The sequence below is a fragment of the Oncorhynchus masou genome, chromosome 21 (genome assembly GCF_036934945.1).
Source record: "Oncorhynchus masou masou isolate Uvic2021 chromosome 21, UVic_Omas_1.1, whole genome shotgun sequence".
NCBI classification, from domain to species: domain Eukaryota; kingdom Metazoa; phylum Chordata; class Actinopteri; order Salmoniformes; family Salmonidae; genus Oncorhynchus; species Oncorhynchus masou.
The window spans coordinates 32672635-32684852 of NC_088232.1; positions in this window are offsets into that span (position 1 = coordinate 32672635).

A 12218-nucleotide genomic window follows, 5' to 3' on the forward strand; every position below is an offset into this window, starting at 1 on the left:
GCTACGGGTCTGTAGTCATTTAGGCAGGTTGCCTTTGTGTTCTTGGGCACAGGGACTATGGTGGTCTGCTTGAAACATGTTGGTATTAAAGACTCAGACAGGGAGAGGTTGTCAGTGAAGACTTCTGCCAGTTGGTCAGCACATGCCCGGAGCACACGTCATGGTAATCCATCTGGCCCCGCAGCCTTGTGTATGTTGAACTGTTTAAAGGTCTTACTCACGTTGGCTACGGAGAGAGTGATCGCACAGTCGTCCGGAACAGCTGATGCTCTCATGCATGCTTCAAAGCAAAGGTTTGTTAAGTATCTTTTTCACCAACGGCCCAATTCAGACATAGGAAATTCTTTCCCAGACACGCCTTTCCAACGCACTTCTCAGTAGTTGGTATTTAGACTTACCGTATTTCCTACGCACTTCTCAGTAGTTGATATTTAGACTTACCGTATTTCCTACGCACTTCTCAGTAGTTGGTATTTAGACTTACCGTATTTCCTACGCACTTCTCAGTAGTTGATATTTAGACTTAGCGTATTTCCTATGCACTTCTCAGTAGTTGGTATTTAGACATACCGTATGCAGCCACGTCACCTGCTCCATGGGTGTGGCTACATGTACCTTACACACACTGAATACATTTCATTCAACCGCTGAAAACCCGCCCACTTGCCAGCCAACAGATTTTATTTTGGAGTTTTCCTTCAATAGAGTTTTCTGTACATTTATCTTGAACCATTCTTTTAAATACCATCCTTTCAAACCTTTAAGTTTGAATTTTGTCCACAGACTCACTAGAATATATAGTGAGAACGGTTTCAGAATATTAGGGATCAATGAAATGTGTGCAACAGGCCTAGTTAACAATCATGCAGCCAATCTATTTTTTTTATTGGCTTCAACATGGAAATACAGTATTTGACTACACACTGTTTTTTTTTGCTGATGGTGATATTTGAATAAAACATTGGTATATGCTGCTGACTACCCACTGGGTATGCACTGGTCGAATCAACGTTGCTACTGACTACCCACTGGGTATGCACTGGTTGAATCAACGTTGCTACTGACTACCCACTGGGTATGCACTGGTCGAATCAACGTTGCTACTGACTACCCACTGGGTATGCACTGGTTGAATCAACGTTGCTACTGACTACCCACTGGGTATGCACTGGTTGAATCAACGTTGCTACTGACTACCCACGGGGTATGCACTGGTTGAATCAACGTTGCTACTGACTACCCACGGGGTATGCACTGGTTGAATCAACGTTGCTACTGACTACCCACTGGGTATGCACTGGTTGAATCAACGTTGCTACTGACTACCCACTGGGTATGCACTGGTTGAATCAACGTTGCTACTGACTACCCACTGGGTATGCACTGGTCGAATCAACGTTGCTACTGACTACCCACTGGGTATGCACTGGTCGAATCAACGTTGCTACTGACTACCCACTGGGTATGCACTGGTTGAATCAATGTTGCTACTGACTACCCACTGGGTATGCACTGGTTGAATCAATGTTGCTACTGACTACCCACTTGGTATGCACTGGTTGAATCAACGTTCCTACTGACTACCCACTGGGTATGCACTGGTTGAATCAACGTTGCTACTGACTACCCACTGGGTATGCACTGGTTGAATCAACGTTGCTACTGACTACCCACTGGGTATGCACTGGTTGAATCAACGTTGCTACTGACTATCCACTGGGTATGCACTGGTTGAATCAACGTTGCTACTGACTACCCACTGGGTATGCACTGGTTGAATCAATGTTGCTACTGACTACCCACTAGGTATGCACTGGTTGAATCATCGTTGCTACTGACTACCCACTGGGTATGCACTGGTTGAATCAACGTTGCTACTGACTACCCACTAGGTATGCACTGGTTGAATCATCGTTGCTACTGACTACCCACTGGGTATGCACTGGTTGAATCAACGTTCCTACTGACTACCCACTGGTATGCACTGGTTGAATCAACGTTGTTTGAACCAACATGGAATAGATGTTGAATTGACGTCTGTGCCAGTGGGTAGACTACTGTACGCTTCCGCTGGCAAAATCGATGCCATAACCAATTGTGTTACCGCGAAGACCAGCTTATGGTGAGTCTTAAATATTACGGGTAGCACTGCTTGAAATTGGCGCACCTTTTTAAGGACACACTTCAAATATTTCTCCCCTTCCCACCTCAGCACAAACGACAGGTCAATTTCCAACCCTGGCGCCAGGTTTGGACATTTTACAAGTCGAAATTGCCAAAGAGCTGCCTTAAACGCTAGCCTGAAGAGTGGTATGTTCTTGACATTCAAAACCTTTTTCATACAACTGTTTGGATTGGCAGAAAGTGCCTAATACAGTGACTGCATCCTGCGTTCTGTCTCCTGTTCCCAGCTCATTAATGCCCAGTCACTATCCCAGGCTGTGGTGTGATGTGGTGTGAATGGCATCCAGGCAGATAGCAGGAATAAGGGAACAGAGGAAGGTTCATGGAGAGGGAGCACGGCTGATGACCTAAGGCCCAAACAGGAAAGACTGCTGCAACACTCCCCCAAGGGAACAATTAATGACTGACATTTCAAAATAATTATGAGAGAAGAAAACAGTCCTGCTCCAAATTAACCCTTCTCCTCCCAGTCCCCTTCCTCTGAACACTCCCAAAACTCCTAATTGATGATAATCATGATTGTAATGGACATGTTACTTCAAACACTATTAGTGTCAGTGGGGCCACAGTACAGTGTTTTCTTCTGGTGTGTTTGGTATGGGCAACAACCCTTGTATGTTCCTAAAATATGAAAATGCACGTTGAATGTTGCACACCATCCTTCAGACTTGAAGACTCCACATGAGACATATGTTCATACCATGGAATAATTCAATTCTATGACATTCATTAGTCATGGAACTCATGTAGGTCATGCTGAAAGGTTCCTCTGGGAGGGTTTTAGACAGAGAGTCTTGTTTACTTAGCGTTTGTGAATGTAAGCAGCCAATCAGAGAGATAAGGAATGGCTCCATCAGCAAGACAACCACACACATCTGACTCACTTTTAGTTCTTTCCCCATGTGGGTTTAGAAACAACAATATTTACAGATCCTTTGTGATCTATCACAGTGCCATCCGTTTTGTCACCAAAGCCCCATATACTACCTACCACTGCGACCTGTACGCTCTCGTTGGCTGGCCCTCGCTTCATACTCGTCGCCAAACCCACTGGCTTCAGGTCATCTACAAGACCCTGCTAGGTAAAGTCCCCCTTATCTCAGCTCGCTGGTCACCATAGCAGCACCCACCTGTAGCACGCGCTCCAGCAGGTACTGTATATCTCCCTGGTCACCCCCAAAACCAATTCTTCCTTTGGCCACCTCTCTTTCCAGTTCTCTGCTGCCAATGACTGGAACGAACTACAAAAATACCTGAAACTGGAAACACTTATCTCCCTCACTAGCTTTAAGCACCAGCTGTCAGAGCAGCTCACAGATTACTGCACCTGTACATAGCCCATCTACAATTTAGCCCAAACAACTACCTCTTCCCCTACTGTATTTATTTATTTATTTTGCTCCTTTGTAAATGAGAACTTGTTCTCAACTTGTCTACCTGGTTAAATAAAGGTGAAATAAATAAATGAAATAAAAATCCTTTGGCTTTGGTTTCCCCCATTGATTATGTGAAGGAGAGAGGATGTTGAGGAGGTGGGAGTAATGTTGCTGCTCAGCCTCCAAGGGTCCATGAATCGTCTCCTGCTCATTTTATAATGCAAATCTCATTACCAAGATTTAATGGCCTTTGAGGTTCTCAGCAGCAATAAACTAACCTTTAAATTGAAATTACATGACAGTTAAACTATAAATCACAGACATGATTTTGAAAATGATAAAGCTGGCCACTTGTTGATCTGCGAACCCATTCCTTTACAGATAACGCCTCAGGAATATCAAATCCATATTCAACTGGGATTTTTTGTTGTGGATTTATTTCAACAAATTGTACAGTGGATTAACAACTACAAAAGTGTTATGATTGGCCTAACTCAAGTGTAGTGTAGTTCTACAGCAGAGGAGACAGAAGAGAGAAACAAGAGAAGATATGCTGAGGGAGTGATTTATCCCTGACAACAGTCTAATTTATAGGTCACCAGAGAGTGCTAGACTTGCACGCCCAGTAGACCATGGCTTCATATTTCCATTAGAAATCCTCAGATCCCATCCAGGTCCCATACTAGGTATGAATTTCAGACACATCTATCTGGCCTGGTCCACCGAGGCCTGCTGAACCTCCAGGAGGCAGGGCAGACCCCCGTCTCTGTCTCAAAGCACAGGGGCTGGTGGTGGAGGGAAACCAAAGAGGGCTCTCTCTCCCTTCCATGTCCCAAAAGCAGGGGATGTACCTGCTGGCACAGGCTCTAGTTCCCCTCAGATAATTAAAAGTGAGTTGTAAATCAGTGTGCAAGCAGTAATCACACAAGCCCCGATCAACTCCCCCACAATGACCGTAAATCTCCAGGAAAACAAAGTCCATGCCCTAACAAAGACCCTGCAACTTTATCTGATCTGAGGATGGATATGTGTTTCATGAGAACCACCTCTCCACTCCCATGTTGAAATAATACAGCTCTAATATCCTGAGTCTCGGTTTAATGTTAAAATTGATTTCATTTCAACAGCTAGAGGAGCAGTGAGAGGTTAGTGATGACTTCATACTTGTTCTTTTTCAGAAAACCTTGTACGCTGCACTGCTCTGGTGTCACATACAATCTGTTATTTATTCCTCTTTGTACATCTTACATTTGACCTGGGTCGACAATGTACTGCCTACGTTTATATTAATCAAATACCTGATTTAGTGGAGGCTTTTGATCAAGCAGAAAAAGGTTGCATAAAGCCCATAAGATGAATGGAATAAAAGCTGAGCACCACCACCCAGCCTAACAAGCAGCATGTTGGGAGGATGGGGTGGGTGTTTCAGGTGGGGGAGGAGGTGATGCAGCACATCAATGACTGTATTGATTTGCAAAAATGTATATTTGCAAAAAGTGTGAGACATGAAAATAACTTATTGATCTGTTTAGAAAACTTGATTATTAAAATAGGGACAGAGAGGGAATTGACCGGCTGGATAATGACTCTGAAAGGGCCCATGTGAACAAATAGGGCACTGAGAAAAGGTTCTGTTAATGAAACCCATCAGGAGTAACACACAATACAGAAGCCATTTTTAACGAACCATACCTTGCTGTGTCTTCATTGCCTTATATAGAGCTTTGTGATTTCCACTTGTTCAGACGCTCCTCTACATGCTTAGAAAAAAGGGTTCCATAAGGGTTCTTCAGGTTTCCCCATAGGATAACCCTTTTTAGTTCAAGGTAGAACCCTTTTTGGTTCCAGGTAGAATACTTTTGAGTTGCATGCAAAACCCTCTATGGAACCCAAATTAGTTCTACCTGGAACCAAAAAGGGTTCTTCAAAGGGTTCCCTTATGGGGACAGCCGAAGAACCCTTTTAGTTTCTAGATTTTTTTCTAAGAGTGTACTTCTCTCTCATTGGCCAAGGCTAAATAAATCCTTCTCTGATGGCAGACAGCCCAAAGACATCATTTCAGACCATATCATCATATTAGAACCACTGAATAAGTTAACTTGTATATACTCTCTGATTCAACCATACCCTGAGCACCCCTGTTGCTCAGGCAGAGTCAAGGACAATGACCCTAAAGATGGGAATGCTGCTTGCCTTTGGCACTGGGTGGTCAGCTATAAAACACAAAGGATCAGAACTCATCCAGGCTTATCTGGAAGAGGTGATTCCCTCATCTGTGCTGCTGTATAGAGGAGAGGAGATTAGAGGGATCCCAGTTGTGCAATTAGGGTTTAAATTAGGGATATAGCCAGATTAGAAAGGATATCTGGAGAGTGCGGTAGCTAAGTTAATGGGGATCCTCTTGATTTCCATTAACTATAGAACACATTTCTTATCATTCAGTCAACAATTACCATTAATATGAAACACTTTTCCTAATTCACAAGGCGTTGTGAACCTGCAATGCTATTCAATTGTATGAGCTACAAAATGCCCAAAGGACAACTACTAAATCAGGTAGGCAAACAAAAGTGAGTGGTGACAGAATAATTGCTGTGTTGGCCAAGGCATGTGAAGATATCAAGCATCAAAGACAACAGTTTACTTAACCATTTACTTATCCACCTGGATCACAGGTCATTACTGAGATGACCTGCTAATCAGTACACAAAGGGCCTGTGGATCCTCTGTATGTGTTTTTGCGCATGTGAATATGTATGCTTTTGTCTGTCTGTGAAAAGCCCCACTGTAATCAATAAGGTTGTAAGCTGTGTGTTTAAATCACTTTGCCCTCTGTTCTTCGGTAAACATCCATGTGAATGACAAAGACGGCTATAGTTTTATAGTCAGTGTTTTCTCGGCCCCGATTCTAAACAATAATGACTTTTTAATGTGGACCTGTGATTACATTGTCATGGTGAAATATGGGGGCCCCTTGACTGCTTAGGAAATGAAGGGGCCAACATGAATTACTACAACAGCATAGATTACACCAGTGAGCCAGGTGAGGCAATCTTCATAAATTCTAATCTAATCTTAACAGACCTGGCAGACTCAGCCAGCGGCAGGAGACTTCATGCTGTGGGGAGATGGAGCGACAGGAGGACAACACTCCGGATGTTGCAGGCGGTTGCAGGAGCTGTCAGGACAGTGGTTGTAACATGCTGAGGATCACTTTAACCGACTGATCAGAAACACCTGATGCCTTTTCATGACGGTTAAAAAAGAGAGAGGAAGTTGAGGAAGTGGGTGAATGTTGAGTGGGCATCTAATTTAAAACAAATTGTTTGTACTTCGCCAGGACAGGTGTCCAGTTCTCTTTATTCCCTCACGTCGGCATGACACTGAGGCGTCAGTGAGGTCACAAATCAGAGCGGAGCCTCCCAGCGTGGTGCAGAGAGGAGAGGTGAGGAGAGGTGAGGAGAGGTGGTGTATGTCACAGACCTGTCAGGTGTCCTGCAATCCTAGTTTATTCTCTGCCATGGACCACAAGTGATCACAGTTTGATGGTTCAAACCCTAGTCTCCTCACAGGACATTTGTTATTCATGTCACAAAGCTGTCACCCAGGATTCAGGGCCTGTGGGAGGCTAAAACCATGATAGCACACATCCTATTAGCAGAAGGTTGATCTCCTCACAGTTTCTATCAGACCTTCTATACCAGCAATACTCTCCACCTCCCAGTACAAATTATGTGCCAAAGCCTCATATAACATGATAATAATATATTAGAGAGAGCTAACTGTGGGTTTGTTTCTGTAGGTTCCATTCTGATTTCCCACAGCACATCTCCAGTGTGAGGGAAATACTAAGCTCACATACTGTACAAATCACACCGGTTATGGTTGGGTGCTGCTGCTAATCGAATATGAAAATCTAAATGTGCATCTTTTCCCCCCAAGAAGATACATACATTATACATTAACCTTTGCATAGCTGATGCATCATACATTAACCTTTGCACAGCTGACAAGTCATTATGTATGCTTGTTAAGTTAGACGGATGCATCGAGGTTGGAGGTGGATTCACCACAAGTCAATTTCTGCCCCAACCTTTCCACCTAGCAATAATAAGACAATTCTCCTCTTCCTTAAAAGGTACTTTTCAGAGAGTCTGACTTAGGACTGGACACATAAGAAGCGTGAAATATTGGGGGATTTTTGAGTAGCGTCGTCAGTGGCCCACAGTCTGAGTAAGGTCAGTATTTTGGCGCCCTCTCACCCCAGGACAGTGACACGGTAGAAGGTCAAAGCCCCTGGGCGTCCCCTCCTGCTGTGTCGTGCTGGCTGAGGAATTAAATCCCTGCAACGACCAACCACCTAGCTTTCATGCTCCGACTCATCCATTGCTCTGCCCAAGCAAGCAAATACATTAGCATTTCATTCGCACTGCACAGATGGGTCCTGCTCTATACACAGAGAAATCATGCAGCAAAAGAGATTAAAGAACGAAGAAACACAGGAGTGTGTGTGTGTGTATGTGCGTGTGTGTGAGTGAGTGAGTGCGTACATGACAATGTGTGAGTATATTTAAATGAGCATACTACATGCAAAGAAATCACAGACAAAGAAAAACTTGAACTTCCTGGGATCATGCAAATCAGAAAGCGTGATCATATTCCTTTCCATCCATTTGGGAGTGAATCAGAAGGAAACATTTTCTGATTAGAGCTCCTGAATAGAAATGTATCCCTGTTGAATCACTAAATCTCATGAGCAACAATTATCCATCATATCCTCTGTCTGATTGAAAGTGGCCCTCTCATTAAAAAACAATGGGAGATATCATTTTTTCAAATTAATTATCTCATAGATGTGTAATGTGTAAAGTGTAATGTGGCCTCCAAACAGCTTATGAAAAGGACTTTATCACAGATGGTTGGTACAGTAATGAGGTTTACGCTGATCTCACCGGTGCCTTCTCTGTGAATTGATACTGGGGGATAAAGCTTGGTTATTACAGTGGTAATGTATCTGGGAAGAAGGGAATGTTTTGCAAATATATTGGTAATTTGAAGAGTGTTATTGGGCTGGAGATGACATCCAGTCTGGCTTGAGGAAACCAAATGAAAAAGTAAATGTGAGTCTTTGATTTCATCCTCATGCTTTCTTCGTTCCCTGATAATGTTACTCATCATAGAGTATAGCACATTATTGAAACTGAACAAATCTTATTTCATCCTCTAAATGACCACAGTTGCCAAAGTCAGTGGAAGGTAAGAGTCAGTGGAAGGTAAGAGTCAGTGGAAGGTGAGAGTCAGTGGAAGGTAAGAGTCAGTGGAAGGTAAGAGTCAGTGGAAGGTAAGAGTCAGTGGATGGTAGGGCCAAAATGGCAAACAGAGGGGGCCAACATTAGGATATGGAACAAACAGACCCACCAAAAGAAAAGAGAAGGATAAAATGAAGCTATCCCCTAGTTGTTCATTTTCCACAGTTGTTACTTTTAGCTTTTTTTCCTCTACCACATTCCTCTAACAACCTCTACCACATGGTCTTACTGTATTGTAATCTCTCTCCTGTCAATCAATGTCAGTCCACACAATGAATTAGTGATGGGGCAATGGCTGCTTCCTCTACATCTTATCTCCTATGTATTATTGACCTGATGCTCTGTGTGTGTGTGTGTGTGTGTGTGTGTGTGTGTGTGTGTGTGTGCGTGTGTGCGCGCGCGCGCACGCGTGCATGCATGTGTGTGTCTACGTCAGGAACTAGATGATGTCATTCCTTCCAGCTGCACAACCTGCTGCACCTTGGGAGCAGACACACAACTTGTCTTCTCTTTCCGGGACAGTGCCCTAGTGTAAGGAGCATCCTTTTGTCACTTGGCCCAGGCTCTGCTGATCTACTGGTAATGGCTCATTGGCCTGAATATTCTAGCATACAGTAGGTATTCCAGTGTCAACTCACATCACATGCACCAATAGTGATGAGTGCTCTGTGTGTGTGTGTGTGTGTGTATCGAGTGGGTGGGGGCAGGGTGGCTAAATCACATCTGAAATTCCCAATCAGGGCAGATGGAGGCTGTATTAAGAATGCAGAGCAGGGTAGTAAGATGTTTCTGTGTAGAATGCCTCCCTCGAAAACAATACTGAAACACCAGCACTCAGACAGGAGTGGCTTCTCTATGACGGATTTGCATTTATAATTCCTGACTGACCCAAACTACTATGAAAGGATAAAGGTTTACCCTTGACACAAACACAGCATGCTTATGTTCTCTGTATGGGTACAGGGGGCAGCGTACACCCCATCTCTACAAAGCCACTTATACCATAGCATTGTTGAATAGTGTGATTGGCAGGAAGGGCATTTTAGAATAGACATTAAAACTAAATAACAGGACTGGAAAATAAAGTTGGGACACCTTGCAATCATGATGCAAATAATATGACCTACACATGCAGACGCAATAATATGACCTACACATGCAGACACAATAATATGACCTACACATGCAGACGCAATAACATGACCTACACATGCAGACGCAATAACATGACCTACACATGCAGACGCAATAACATGACTTACACATGCAGACGCAATAACATGATCTACACATGCAGACGCAATAACATGACCTACACATGCAGACGCAATAACATGACCTACACATGCAGACGCAATAACATGACTTACACATGCAGACGCAATAACATGACCTACACATGCAGACGCAATAACATGACTTACACATGCAGACGCAATAACATGACTTACACATGCAGACGCAATAACATGACCTACACATGCAGACGCAATAACATGACCTACACATGCAGACGCAATAATATGATCTACACATGCAGACGCAATAACATGATCTACACATGCAGACGCAAATAATATGACCTACACATGCAGACGCAAATAATATGACCTACACATGCAGACGCAAATAATATGACCTACACATGCAGACGCAAATAATATGACCTACACATGCAGACGCAATAACATGATCTACACATGCAGACGCAATAATATGATCTACACATGCAGACGCAATAACATGATCTACACATGCAGACGCAATAATATGATCTACACATGCAGACGCAATAATATGATCTACACAAGCAGACGCAATAATATGATCTACACAAGCAGACGCAATAATATGATCTACACATGCAGACGCAATAATATGACCTACACATGCAGACGCAATAACATGATCTACACATGCAGACGCAATAATATGATCTACACATGCAGACGCAATAATATGACCTACACATGCAGACGCTATAACATGACCGACACATGCAGATGCAATAACATGACCGACACATGCAGACGCAAATAATATGACCTACACATGCAGACGCAAATAATATGACCTACACATGCAGACGCAAATAATATGACCTACACATACAGACGCAAATAATATGACTTACACATGCAGACGCAAATAATATGACCTACACATGCAGACACAAATAATATGACCTACACATGCAGACGCAAATAATATGACCTACACATGCAGACGCAAATAATATGACTTACACATGCAGACGCAAATAATATGACTTACACATACAGACGCAATAACATGATCTACACATGCAGACGCAAATAATATGACCTACACATGCAGACACAAATAATATGACCTACACATGCAGACGCAAATAATATGACTTACACATGCAGACGCAAATAATATGACTTACACATGCAGACGCAAATAATATGACTTACACATGCAGACGCAAATAATATGACCTACACATGCAGACGCAATAACATGATCTACACATGCAGACGCAAATAATATGACCTACACATGCAGACGCAAATAATATGACCTACACATGCAGACGCAAATAATATGACTTACACATGCAGACGCAAATAATATGACCTACACATGCAGACGCAAATAATATGACTTACACATGCAGACGCAAATAATATGACTTACACATGCAGACGCAAATAATATGACCTACACATGCAGACGCAATAACATGATCTACACATGCAGACGCAAATAATATGACCTACACATGCAGACGCAAATAATATGACCTACACATGCAGACGCAAATAATATGACTTACACATGCAGACGCAAATAATATGACCTACACATGCAGACGCAAATAATATGACTTACACATGCAGACGCAAATAATATGACTTACACATGCAGACGCAAATAATATGACCTACACATGCAGACGCAAATACTGGAAGGAATGGTGGCCAAAGTAAGAATTGGCTTTGGGGATGACCAGTGAAATATACCTGCTGGAGCGTGTGCTATGGGTGGGTGCTGCTATGGTGACCAGTGAGCTGAGGTAAGGTGGGGCTTTACCTAGCAAAGACTTATACATTACCTGGAGCCAGTGGGTTTGGCGACGAATTTGAAGCGAAGGCCAATCAACGAGAACATACAGGTCGCAGTGGTGGGTAGTATATGGGGCTTTAGTGACAAAACGGATGGCACTGTGATAGACTGCATACAATTTGCTGAGTAGAGTGTTGGAGGCTATTTTGTAAATGACATTGTCGAAGTCAAGGATAGGTAAGATAGTCAGTTTTACGAGGGTATGTTTGGCAGCATAAGTGAAGGATGCTTTGTTGTGAAATATGAAGCCAATTCT